General features: G+C 39.3%; 1 long non-coding RNA gene across 1 annotated transcript; it reads left to right on the top strand.

The window, feature by feature from the left end:
• Nucleotides 1–6,350: 6,350 nt before the first annotated feature.
• LOC134874946 (uncharacterized) lies at nt 6,351–12,345 on the top strand. Its single transcript, XR_010167147.1, has 3 exons — nt 6,351–6,933; nt 11,590–11,724; nt 12,136–12,345. It is a non-coding gene; the product is annotated as an uncharacterized LOC134874946 (long non-coding RNA).
• The last annotated feature ends 201 nt before the right edge of the window (nt 12,346–12,546 follow it).

Below are 12,546 nucleotides of genomic sequence, written 5' to 3'. Positions count from 1 at the left end.
CCAACTCGATTTACAGACGCATTAGGAGATGCTGAGGCGCGCCCAACTCTCTCAAATGTAATCAGCCTGCCAGTGTGTTTTAAGAGGAAACAGAGGTTGCCGTCTTTATCGACTTCTCTCTGACTTCTCCTCTTACCCAGACGTAATGTCTCACTAAATAACTTGAAAAACATTAATAGCTGTGTATGGATTTTTCTCATGACTACCCTGTACTGATTTGTCTCCCTTTTTTTTAGGTTTCGTGAAAAAAAAGACAAAGAAGATGCTTTGGAGGAATAAATTGAGCCAATAAAGATTTCGATTTTCTAAGGTAAGTTATAAACATATCTGGTTTAAATAATACTGACTTGAAAATCTTTCTCTTTAATGCTTTCCAATATGTCGCATGTTATCCTGTGTCTTTAAAAATGTTTAAATTAATTACATTTAAGGCTTGATTGTCATATTTTTAACCCACAGTGCCGTTTTTTTAACAAGTCATTTCAAAGCGACTGATGGCATCATTTGAAATTAGTCAATTGCTCAATTTGACACACATTAAAACAATTCTGCTAATGCCACTATTTTCGCATTTTACACAATATTAAGGGATGGCATTAGTAGTGTTTTCCAATATCGGACTTGTGTGCTGAACAACATGGATAGAGTACTTTGTTTTGTACATGTAATCACTTTTTTTCAGTCAGAAATAACCCCGTTTCACACGTTCTTGTTCTATATTCCAGCCGTTAAATTGATCTTCAGTTGCGTTCCAGGTAGCATTAAAAAAGCTCTTTAAACATGGCTTTGTTAAACCTGCTGAAAGTCTGCGTCTCCCTCTCCTCCCCCTGTAATTGATTTCACACCTTGGAGCCTCACTGTAGTTTCCTGAGTGCACTTACAGCGGGGGAGGGGGGGGATTCAGTATCTGATTCAGTAGATCTCGCACCAGCTTTACTTCAACCCTGCGCTGTTTAACGTCCTGACTGACCCTCAGCTCAACATTTGACTCATTGAGAGCAACAAAAAAAAAAATGAAATGATGAGAAGAGCAGGACAAAGGAGGGGCGGGGGGGCTGGGAATGGCAGGGATGAGAGGAGGGGATAGGGGGAAAGAGCTGGTAAAAGTCAGGGAGATGGTTTTTTGAAAAGATGGCTTTTACCATTATACCCTGCTGTCTTTAGCATTCTTTCAATTCCTTCATTCCCTCAGAAATGTCACGGATCATTCAGCGTCTTTTCACTCTCCATTTCTCCCCGGTTCAAGTCATTTCTTGGAACAGCTGTTCACTCATCTGTTTAACTTTTGATCTCGTTTCAGATTTTTTTTTCTTTCACCGTAGCTCTACCTGCTTTACATTTTCCTCCTCCTCGCTCACATCTTATAAAATCATATGAGATAATCCTAACGCTACAACATGTTAACACACTGTTAATGCAGTAGAGATGTTCCTATGTTGTTGTTAAATAATCAGGCAGTTTAATGAAAGTTTTATACGTTTGACTTTTAATACAGTATTTCCTTTCCATAAGTCATAAAAAAACACGTTAAAACACATTTTTTTGTCCTGTATTTCAATCCCTACTATGGGAAGCTGCAATGACAGCAGATTGATCTCACACACAAATGCATATATCTCCAATATTGATTGTTTTCACATGTAGACACACACGTCATTATTTATACGCGCCGTTAAGTGGCCGTCTCGCTTCGGCAAGTCTCCTCTTTTTCCAAGCGGCTCGCGGGGGATCTATACTGTTCAGGTTGAGGAGGGTTTTTTTTTTTTTTTCCTCAAGCCGCTCGTGGACGTTATCTTGAAACGAGGGGCTGGCTGCCATAGCAACCATATGATGAAGCAGGCAGGGCTATTTAAAGGAATTCAGCTGCTGCTCGCGTTCCCGTCAGCTTCACACCGGTCCACTGAAAGACAAAGAGCTAGATGTGAATGCACAGATACTTATAGTTCCACCCCTGCAGTCTAATGTCTGGTATTAGGGCTCGAAGCAGCGGCAAAGCGGAATAAATTAAGGGATGCTTAGCGCTACGCAAACGAACAATGGAGTCTGAACATCTATTTATTTTTGCCTTAACTTCTTAGGAAAAAACTCCTACCCCTTACATTTTTTTGTCTCTACCCTCCTTGGTGTGTATTCTTCCAGTTAAATAGATGCGATTTTAGACGAAGCGTTTCCATTTAAAAACACAAATATGTTAAATCCATTCTCATGAAACGTAAACACATTCTTGCCAAAATGGTGAATTTCCCTGCTTTATAATATATATAAATTGAAATATATGCAAAAGCTTGCACAATAGAGGATTTTCTTTTTAACATTGATGTGCATTTGCTTGAATTACCTGCAGAAGGGGGCCACTGTAATGCATCGTCTGAAAATATTCATATTAAAAGCAAACAAACCTTTTTCTCCAGGGAGGTTGTTCTCGGTGGACAGTCACACATGGGGATGGGGAGAGAGAAACCGTTGTGCACCTACAGCACACTGCATGCCAAACAGACGCAGAGCAGACAAAGGGAAGCACCGTTTCTCACACACATCGTTCACACACATATTTATCTGTCAGTCGCACACCTGGAGGAAATTGACATTTATCTCCTATCACCTACTGAGAGCATTTCTGTATTCTCACTTAACCCCCCCCATTCGTCTCTGTCAGCGTCTAACTGTTAGTGATAGGCAGCGCTTCCTCTCTATTATTCTGCTTTTCTGTTCACCAAATAACCACTAAAACATGCCACTGCTAGTCTGACAGGCTTTTAAATAAAACCTGTCTCATTCAGGGTGGCCATCCTAACCAATTTTACTGCGGGGTTAATTTATGACAGGGGACACATTTAATGTAACAGAGACAAAGACAGCGTTCAAGATTTCGTCTTCTTTAGTTCAGTATAAAGTCATAGCCCACAAAAAATTCATAAAATGACTGGTGTTTGTTTTAGAATTTGTGGCAATGAAATTTATAAATGAAATGAAATGATTGGATAAAAATCCAGTTGTTTTCAGCCCAGTCTTTGCGGCGACTCGATCCCAAATTGTATTCTAATCAAATGTTCTTTTTGTAGGGTGCCACAGGGGGGACCAGGCCTATTGTGGCCCCTGTTGCCGCCCCTTAGAACTGCCCACGATCACATCAATTAACAAACTTTAATATAGAGATAAATGATTAGACTATGAATTGACGAGTTGATTGACATAAAATGTATTATCTATTCCTCTAAAGTAATTTTTCAAACACAAATGAAAGACATCACTTAAATGTATTTCCTCATAATCAAGAATTGAATGCTTTTCTTCGTTGTTTGTTATATTTTGTCATTGGGCTGACATTGTAGAGACTTAATACTTAATCATTTATTGATAAAAGACTCAAAATAATAACATATACTGATGAATTTCAGCCTTTAACATACTTCCAGTATGAGTCGGTGCCAGTGTTTTATAAATGAGCATTGGTTGGCTGTAGTCAAAAGATTTAATGCTTTGTAGTATAAACCTCACTGGTTTTGGCTCACAGGGTTAATAGGTCATTTTCTTTTCTCCCTATAAAAAAGTGCTCGTAAATCTAACGTCTTTTTATTCAACTCTTTTAATTTGAAGTGCACGATTATTGGTGGAACTGCTGCCGTTCTTTTATGGCCCCGTAGAGCCTTTTCCAACGCCTGTGAAAGCAGTCAGGAAGATTTTAAATTGCTCCAAAGACGCAGAATGACGAGTGACCTCCCTCATAACACTCCCTCTGCTCCTCACTCCGCTCTTCATCTCTTTCTAATCCCAACTCATTTCATATGCTAAGTAAAAGCTTATATCCCTCTTCACTGTACGTACATGCACATCCCTCGTTGCTGTGGCGTGATTATAAAATTTGCATAGAGGATGTTGTTCGGAGTGCAGAAGCAGTGGGTGGTCTAATGTCTGTCAGGTGTAGAGAGGTGGGGCAGAGACTCCCAGAATCCCTCATGTTTTTGGATTTATGAGAAGTGGTCGTGAGGAGCCCAGAGAAATCTTCCCTCTCTCCTCACCTCCGATGGTTTCCTCTGACTCTAATTTGCATTTTCTCTTCTCACAGTTATCACAGATGTAGCGAAGATTAGGAAGAAAGGGAGACTCTTCCCCCAGGGAGGATGCAATGAGATGGAAACACTTCTAACTTCTCCCACCATCAGGGCGCCATCTGCTGGTTCTGGTGGGGCGGGACAGCTGGTGTTGTGAATCAGGCCGCCGAAATCCAGGGACCGGCTACTTCCCAACACCAGGGTCCCACCCTCACCCTCACATCCTCACATCCTCATGGGATTCACTTCGGTCTCAAAATACTTCATCAATTCATATAGGTGCTTTATGCTCTAATATGTTGGATGTAAAGGTGATTAACTACTTGTAATACTCGCCAAAATCTGTGTGATGTATATTTCCTATGCATTTTATCCTCTCGAATTATGAATTAACCAAAAAATGTAAGTCAATATATCAAATAAAGTGGTTGAACTGCCAAATGTTTGTAGTATTTCCCCAAATAAACAAATTAAAGAAACATTAAAGAAATATGTGTGGCTTTGTTCTTTTAAGTAATCCGAAAAAAATCTTTAAAGAGGCCTTATTAAGCTTTTTGGAGTGTTCCATTTCCTGAGTGTTATGTTTTAGTGCATGTAAACGGTCTACAAAGGCTAAAATGTTCCCCCCAGAGAGAGGTTGAACATTATAGCATACAAATGTGACTCAAATTGAGCAGAATAGGGCCGTTTAAGGCTTGATTTAGTTTCTCTGAACAGAAAGCATAACGTGAAATATCTCCTTTCTCATATAGGCATATATAATATTTAGAAAGGAAAAGGCTTCTTAGAAAATGAAATGGGGCGAAGCCTTCGAGCTAGTTCAGGCAGTCAACTCGAGCACCAATGATACCTTCGTACACAACGCCCCATGCCGCTCTTACAACCAACCAAATAGTGTCCTTTATTTGCCACACTATTTAAGCTACCAGATCTGCCTCCATCCACATGGCTAAATACTGCTGCTGCTACTTTACGTTGCTGCTGTTTACCTGCCCCACCGCCACCATAGCTTCAATCCATCCAGCTTCCACCTGTAGGTCTGGCAATTGTAGTGAAAAAAACAGCATACCTTTTGAATACTCAAACCAAAGCTGTTCTGTAATGCTGCTGTAGCAATAACTGATCACCGTGTCACTTCAGGATAACAATGCATTATTCACTTCATTCACAATAATTGAATCCCAGCACCACGTTTGAGTACACCAAATACTACTTACATTATAGACTGGCTCTTCCCAGTATGATAAATGGTTAGTTCCACATCTTAAATGAAGTATGGCCCCATTATCATTGTATTTGTACACATCTCATAAGAGTTCATTTGTGGTAAATCAAATTTTAAGTAAGTAAGTGGCCAGCAGTGGCTCAGTCAGTAGGGGCTTGGACTGGGAATCGTAGGATCGCCGGTTCAAGTCCCCGAACAGACTTGAAATATGGAAAGTGGACTGCTACTTGGAGAGGTCCCAGTTCACCTCCTAGGCCCTGCTGTGGTGCCCTTGAGCAAGGCACCAGACACCTCCAATCCCCTCTGTGTGTGCATGTATGTGACTAATAAAGAGGGTTTCATCCTCCGATTCTATTCTAAGCATACACAGTTGTATAAAGTCAATGCAAACATACATGCACGGATAAAAGTTATTTTTGTCATTTTATCATATTTTAATGACATGTTAAAATCATTTTAGATGACACTGTTATCCAAAGGAGCCTACAATACCTGAATTAAAGCATGAAAGAACAAACTCAGAACATGTTCCCCTTGTTTAGCTTCCATAATGTTTTTGTAACATATTTTTTTTCGTATTTTCTTAATACAATTCACTTTGTCAATACATTAATGGTGAGCAGCCTACCACAAAACAGTAATATCTATCCTTTGTATTATGTTATATATTGTTAGTTGCCAAAGGAAATCTTTTTATATATTTCAAGCAAAATGGCGGATTATCTTGCGCATGCGCAGATGTAAGCGAGGTCGATTAATGGGGGTAGGGAAAATGGACGCTTGGAACGGAGTAGTTTTGACGTTGTCACACCTGTTAACTTGTAGCACTCTTTAAAATAACCAGTTTAAGAGAGTAACAGTTCTCCCGTTTTGATGAGTCGTGTTTTCATTTATAAGCATGTTACCCTCTTATAGCAGGAAAAAACTTAACCGAGAAGGGTTGAAAAACGTTGGTCTGACGTTAGCGCTGCGGCGGAGACTACGCTTGAAAAATAATGTTGCACCAGAGAAACAAGAGGGACAATGCACCGGAAGCAGCTTTCAAAAGACCAAACCGAACACCAGGAGCAAGGTCAAGCACGGGCGGCACGTGTTAGAGGAGCTCTGCAACCCTAGCTCCAAATTTACCTTTTTTACCTTTACCTGCAGACAGAAACGAAGTGGTAAAGCCAAGAAGGGGCAAAATGTTTTGCAATAAGGACGTGCATAACGAGGCTACAAAGAAGAAAAAGTCAAGTGTAGGCAAAATGTTTTGCAATAAGGACGTGCATAACGAGGCTACAAAGAAGAAAAAGTCAAGTGTAGGCAAAATGTTTTGCAATAAGGACGTGCATAACGAGGCTACAAAGAAGAAAAAGTCAAGTGTAGGCAAAATGTCTTGCAAAAAGGACTTAAACATTGAGACGACAAAGCATAAAAAGTCAAGTGTAGGCAAAATATCTTGCAAAAAGGACTTAAATAACAAGGCTAAAAAGAATAGAAAGTCAAGTGCAGTCAAATCTGGAAGGCGCAACTCCAAACAAGGTGGTGTCAAAGGGAAAACTTGCGTTGGTAGAAGAGCCAGGGACAGCGGGAGTATGGACGAGGTGAAGTGTGCATTGTTTGATCCGTCTCCGGCTTCAGGATCACGGCCCTCCATACACGGCGAAATGTCAAGTAAGGGCTACTTTAAGAGCGTTGTTTGACTATGACTAAGCGTGCAAACACACTGGCATTGGGGTCTAGTGAATGTGTTTGGATTGGGGATGATTTGGTAGGAAAAGGCCGTTAGCTAATGTGCTATCACGTGCATTTTGCGAAGTGAGTCAGAACGTGTCTTATGCTAAGCTAAAGGCCGCGAATGTGCATCCCTTCCTACAGAGATGGTACAGTTTTAAGGTACTTTACTTAAGTATTTCCCTGTCATGCTGCTTTATTCTTCAACTCCACTACATTTATAAGGGAAATAATGTCATTTGACTCCTCTACATTTAGCTACTTTGAAAAAATCTCCAGTGTGTAGGAATAGTCTCTTAAAAGTTAAAGTCCTGCATTCAAAATATAATATAAAAGTATTAGCATCAAATTCAGTTTCAGAATAATATATATGATCTGTTTTGATTTATAATTATTGATGCATTCATGTGTTCAAAGCTGGTAAAGGTGCAGCTAGGTTTTTTTTTTTTACATTTGTATACTGCAGGGTAGCTTGTGAATTTTACTCCGTGTCACTAAAGTGCTTTGCAGTGAAATGTAAAACACAATTTTTAAGATTGAACGTATTAAATTGTTCAGGTGTGACCAGAAACAAGACAGAAGGGTTATAAAAGATAGTTAAAGATGAGGTAATAAGCCTAAAATTGGTAGGTTTTTAAAAGGTATATTATTTCATCCAAAATGGCCGTTAGCTAATGTGCTATCGCGTGCATTTTGCTAAATGAGTCAGAACGTGTGTTATGCTAAGCTAAAGGCCGCGAATGTGCATCCCGTCCTACAGAGATGGTACAGTTCTAAGGTACTTTACTTAAGTATTTCCCTGTCATGCTGCTTTATTCTTCAACTCCACTACATTTATAAGGGAAATAATGTCATTTGACTCCTCTACATTTAGCTACTTTGAGAAAATCTCAAAAAATGTGCTACTTGCTTAGCCTGTGAGTGTGTTCTGTTAGCAGATAAGTAAAGTGTAATATAGTAAAACATAAAAAATGAAGGTAACCCACCCCATATTTTGTATACTGATTTTAACCCTCCTGTCTTGCTTTTTTTTTTTTACCCCCTTACTGTTCATTGTGGTCTGTTTAGCCAGAGGTGGGAGAAGTACTCAGTTCTTAGTAATAGTAGAATAACCAGTGTGTAGGAATAGTCTCTTAAAAGTTAAAGTCCTGCATTCAAAATATAATGTAAAAGTATTAGCATCAAATTCTGTTTCAGAATAATATATATGATCTGTTTTGATTTATAATTATTGATGCATTCATATGTTCAAAGCTGGTAAAGGTGCAGCTAGGTGTTTTTTTTACATTTGTATACTGCAGGGTAGCTTGTGAATTTTACTCCATGTGTCACTAAAGTGCTTTGCAGTGAAATGTAAAACACAATTTTTAAGATTGAACGTATTAAATTGTTCAGGTGTGACCAGAAACAAGACAGAAGGGTTATAAAAGATAGTTAAAGATGAGCTAATGAGCCTAAAATTGGTAGGTTTTTAAAAGGTATATTATTTCATCCAAAATGGCCGTTAGCTAATGTGCTATCGCGTGCATTTTGCTAAATGAGTCAGAACGTGCGTTATGCTAAGCTAAAGGCCGCGAATGTGCATCCCGTCCTACAGAGATGGTACAGTTTTAAGGTACTTTACTTAAGTATTTCCCTGTCATGCTGCTTTATTCTTCAACTCCACTACATTTATAAGGGAAATAATGTCATTTGACTCCTCTACATTTAGCTACTTTGAGAAAATCTCAAAAAATGTGCTACTTGCTTAGCCTATGAGTGTGTTCTGTTAGCAGATAAGTAAAGTGTAATATAGTAAAACATAAAAAAATGAAGGTAACCCACCCCATATTTTGTATACTGATTTTAACCCTCCTGTCTTGCTTTTTTTTTTTTACCCCCTTACTGTTCATTGTGGTCTGTTTAGCCAGAGGTGGGAGAAGTACTCAGTTCTTAGTAATAGTAGAATAACCAGTGTGTAGGAATAGTCTCTTAAAAGTTAAAGTCCTGCATTCAAAATATAATGTAAAAGTATTAGCATCAAATTCTGTTTCAGAATAATATATATGATCTGTTTTGATTTATAATTATTGATGCATTCATGTGTTCAAAGCTGGTAAAGGTGCAGCTAGGGTTTTTTTTTTTACATTTGTATACTGCAGGGTAGCTTGTGAATTTTACTCCATGTGTCACTAAAGTGCTTTGCAGTGAAATGTAAAACACAATTTTTAAGATTGAACGTATTAAATTGTTCAGGTGTGACCAGAAACAAGACAGAAGGGTTATAAAAGATAGTTAAAGATGAGCTAATGAGCCTAAAATTGGTAGGTTTTTAAAAGGTATATTATTTCATCCAAAATGGCCGTTAGCTAATGTGCTATCGCGTGCATTTTGCTAAATGAGTCAGAACGTGCGTTATGCTAAGCTAAAGGCCGCGAATGTGCATCCCGTCCTACAGAGATGGTACAGTTTTAAGGTACTTTACTTAAGTATTTCCCTGTCATGCTGCTTTATTCTTCAACTCCACTACATTTATAAGGGAAATAATGTCATTTGACTCCTCTACATTTAGCTACTTTGAGAAAATCTCTAAAAATGTGCTACTTGCTTAGCCTGTGAGTGTGTTCTGTTAGCAGATAAGTAAAGTGTAATATAGTAAAACATAAAAAACGAAGGTAACCCACCCCATATTTTGTATACTGTAAGAAATGTTCGTTTATTCGAAGCCCAGGAGACGGTTTAAAATAAAGAAAGCAAAACTCCCTTAAAAGTTATAAAAGGAGTGTTTAATAAAAGGATGCAGTAGTAGGCCTTACAAAAGCTTCACAGCTGTGGCTCAATAGCCCGGGACACGCGTCCACAGGCCACTGACTGAGCGGAGCTCATCAGTAGTTACTGTCTGGCGGTCCGGAACAAAAGAGAGCTCGATTTCACAATCCTTACATGTTTTATAGAACCACCCCTTTCCGACCATACAATAAACAACTTCAAAATCAGACGCGCCCCGCTGTCGTGCTCTCATTGGTTGGTAGCGGGGGGCTGGATCCTCCTCTATAGGCTGACGTCGTCGGGGCGGGTCCTCTTATGACGTCACCGTCGCCATCTTGTTAGCGAAGTCCTGGAGCTGTCATCTACGATAGTCTATTATGCAATTCTTAGGAGGTTTATCAGTTATTAAACAGGCAACTGTATCATTGCAGCATCAATGAGTGAGAGGTAGAGGCGGTGTGTTTAGTATGCAACTCCACTGGTCCTTCTCCCTCTACTCATATATACAAAACAATATTAGCTTTATGCTATCTGAGGCTAAAAACAACATCCTGTAATACTACCGGAAATGGACAAATATGATCCGTCCAGAAACAGTGAATTATCTTTTAAAGTTCCGCTCTAATATATTGATTATTTCTAACAATACTGATTTTAACCCTCCCGTCTTGTTTTTTTTTACCCCCTTACTGTTCATTGTGGTCTGTTTAGCCAGAGGTGGGAGAAGTACTCAGTTCTTAGTAGGCTAATAGTAGAATAACCAGTGTGTAGGAATAGTCTCTTAAAAGTTAAAGTCCTGCATTCAAAATATAATATAAAAGTATTAGCATCAAATTCTGTTTCAGAATAATATATATGATCTGTTTTGATTTATAATTATTGATGCATTCATGTGTTCAAAGCTGGTAAAGGTGCAGCTAGGGTTTTTTTTTTACATTTGTATACTGCAGGGTAGCTTGTGAATTTTACTCCATGTGTCACTAAAGTGCTTTGCAGTGAAATGTAAAACACAATTTTTAAGATTGAACGTATTAAATTGTTCAGGTGTGACCAGAAACAAGACGGAAGGGTTATAAAAGATAGTTAAAGATGAGCTAATGAGCCTAAAATTGGTAGGTTTTTAAAAGGTATATTATTTCATCCAAAATGGCCGTTAGCTAATGTGCTATCGCGTGCGTTTTGCTAAATGAGTCAGAACGTGTCTTATGCTAAGCTAAAGGCCGCGAATGTGCAACCCGTCCTACAGAGATGGTACAGTTTTAAGGTACTTTACTTAAGTATTTCCCTGTCATGCTGCTTTATTCTTCAACTCCACTACATTTATAAGGGAAATAGTGTCATTTGACTCCTCTACATTTAGCTACTTTGAAAAAATCTCTAAAAATGTGCTACTTGCTTAGCCTGTGAGTGTGTTCTGTTAGCAGATAAGTAAAGTGTAATATAGTAAAACATAAAAAATGAAGGTAACCCACCCCATATTTTGTATACTGATTTTAACCCTCCTGTCTTGCTTTTTTTTTTACCCCCTTACTGTTCATTGTGGTCTGTTTAGCCAGAGGCGGGAGAAGTACTCAGTTCTAATAATTGTCCATAATTGTCGTATCAGATTAAATATCTTCTTAGATCTTTAACATCCGAACATCTCAATGGCCAATCTACCATATCAAAATGGACGTATTTGTTTGAAAAATTAAATCTAATGTGCAATTCTTTAGATCACCCAGCCCTAGTTTAAATCTGTTAAACAACAAAACACTTTTATTGTGATGGAGGGGATTTTCTTAGTGCTTAATAATTCCAGTTGTTGACTGATACATAACACAATTTAACACGGTTTTTTATTCACAGATGTTAACAACATTATGCATCCAAGCCCTGCCAGACTTGCTGGTTCAGATGGGTCTTTGGGAACGGATGCCAAAGCCTCCGGTTGCTGCCCCTGCGGTGACTCTAAATATGTTTCCCTTCAGCGGATAACTTCAGGTAAGCACAGGCAACAAAGCAGTAGCGGTGGGACAGAGCAGCCTACGGTTGAGGTTAATGACGATAAAGGAGCCACAGACACCTCTAAGAAAATTATGATATGGATTAACCAGTACCCGAAGGTGGTGCTTTTTGACATCGCTCAAAAACTAGAAACAACAGCTGGCTTTTCATTTAAGCCTGGTTGTTTACGGCATAACCAGCAACAAATCACGGAGAGTGTGTCGGCGAAAAATAAAGAGTTTTGTTCAAAAGCTCAGTCGGAAAAGAGTGTCTGTGGGGCTCTGAGTCTTACTAAATACCAGAGCCATCGCACAAATGCACAGACAACATCCAGTCACACTGCAAGCAATTCCCTGCAGAGTCGAACGAGTAAATGGTCTGCTACCAGCTCTGCTTCTTCCTCTCCAGGTGAATGCGCACAAAAACGGCAGTGCAGGTCTCCCGTGTATGGCCGAGATGTTGAGGAGGATCCTGGCCCTGGATGCAACCTAGTAGAACCGAAAATCCACAAAAGACTGAAGCTAGGGGATGGTGTTGAAGGTGGGACGTTGCCATTGTACTCCTTGTACAAAGATCCGGCAGAAACAGAGTCTGTAGATAAGGAGATGTCTGGTGTAGAGCGTGCAGTTTGTGACAGCAGCTGTTTTGGCTCCACTGAGAAAGAAAACAATGTCCACAATAGACCTTGTGAAGAGAAAGACAATCCCACAAACCATCACGGAGCAGAAGTGTCATCAGGAGTGTTCAGTCAGACGAACCAGGTTGAAACGGACTCATTCACCTGCCAGAGAGCGAGGGCCCATATCAGGAAAATACAAT

Source organism: Eleginops maclovinus, chromosome 13, assembly GCF_036324505.1.
Source record: "Eleginops maclovinus isolate JMC-PN-2008 ecotype Puerto Natales chromosome 13, JC_Emac_rtc_rv5, whole genome shotgun sequence".
NCBI lineage: Eukaryota > Metazoa > Chordata > Actinopteri > Perciformes > Eleginopidae > Eleginops > Eleginops maclovinus.
This window is presented reverse-complemented; position numbering and strand designations above follow the sequence as displayed.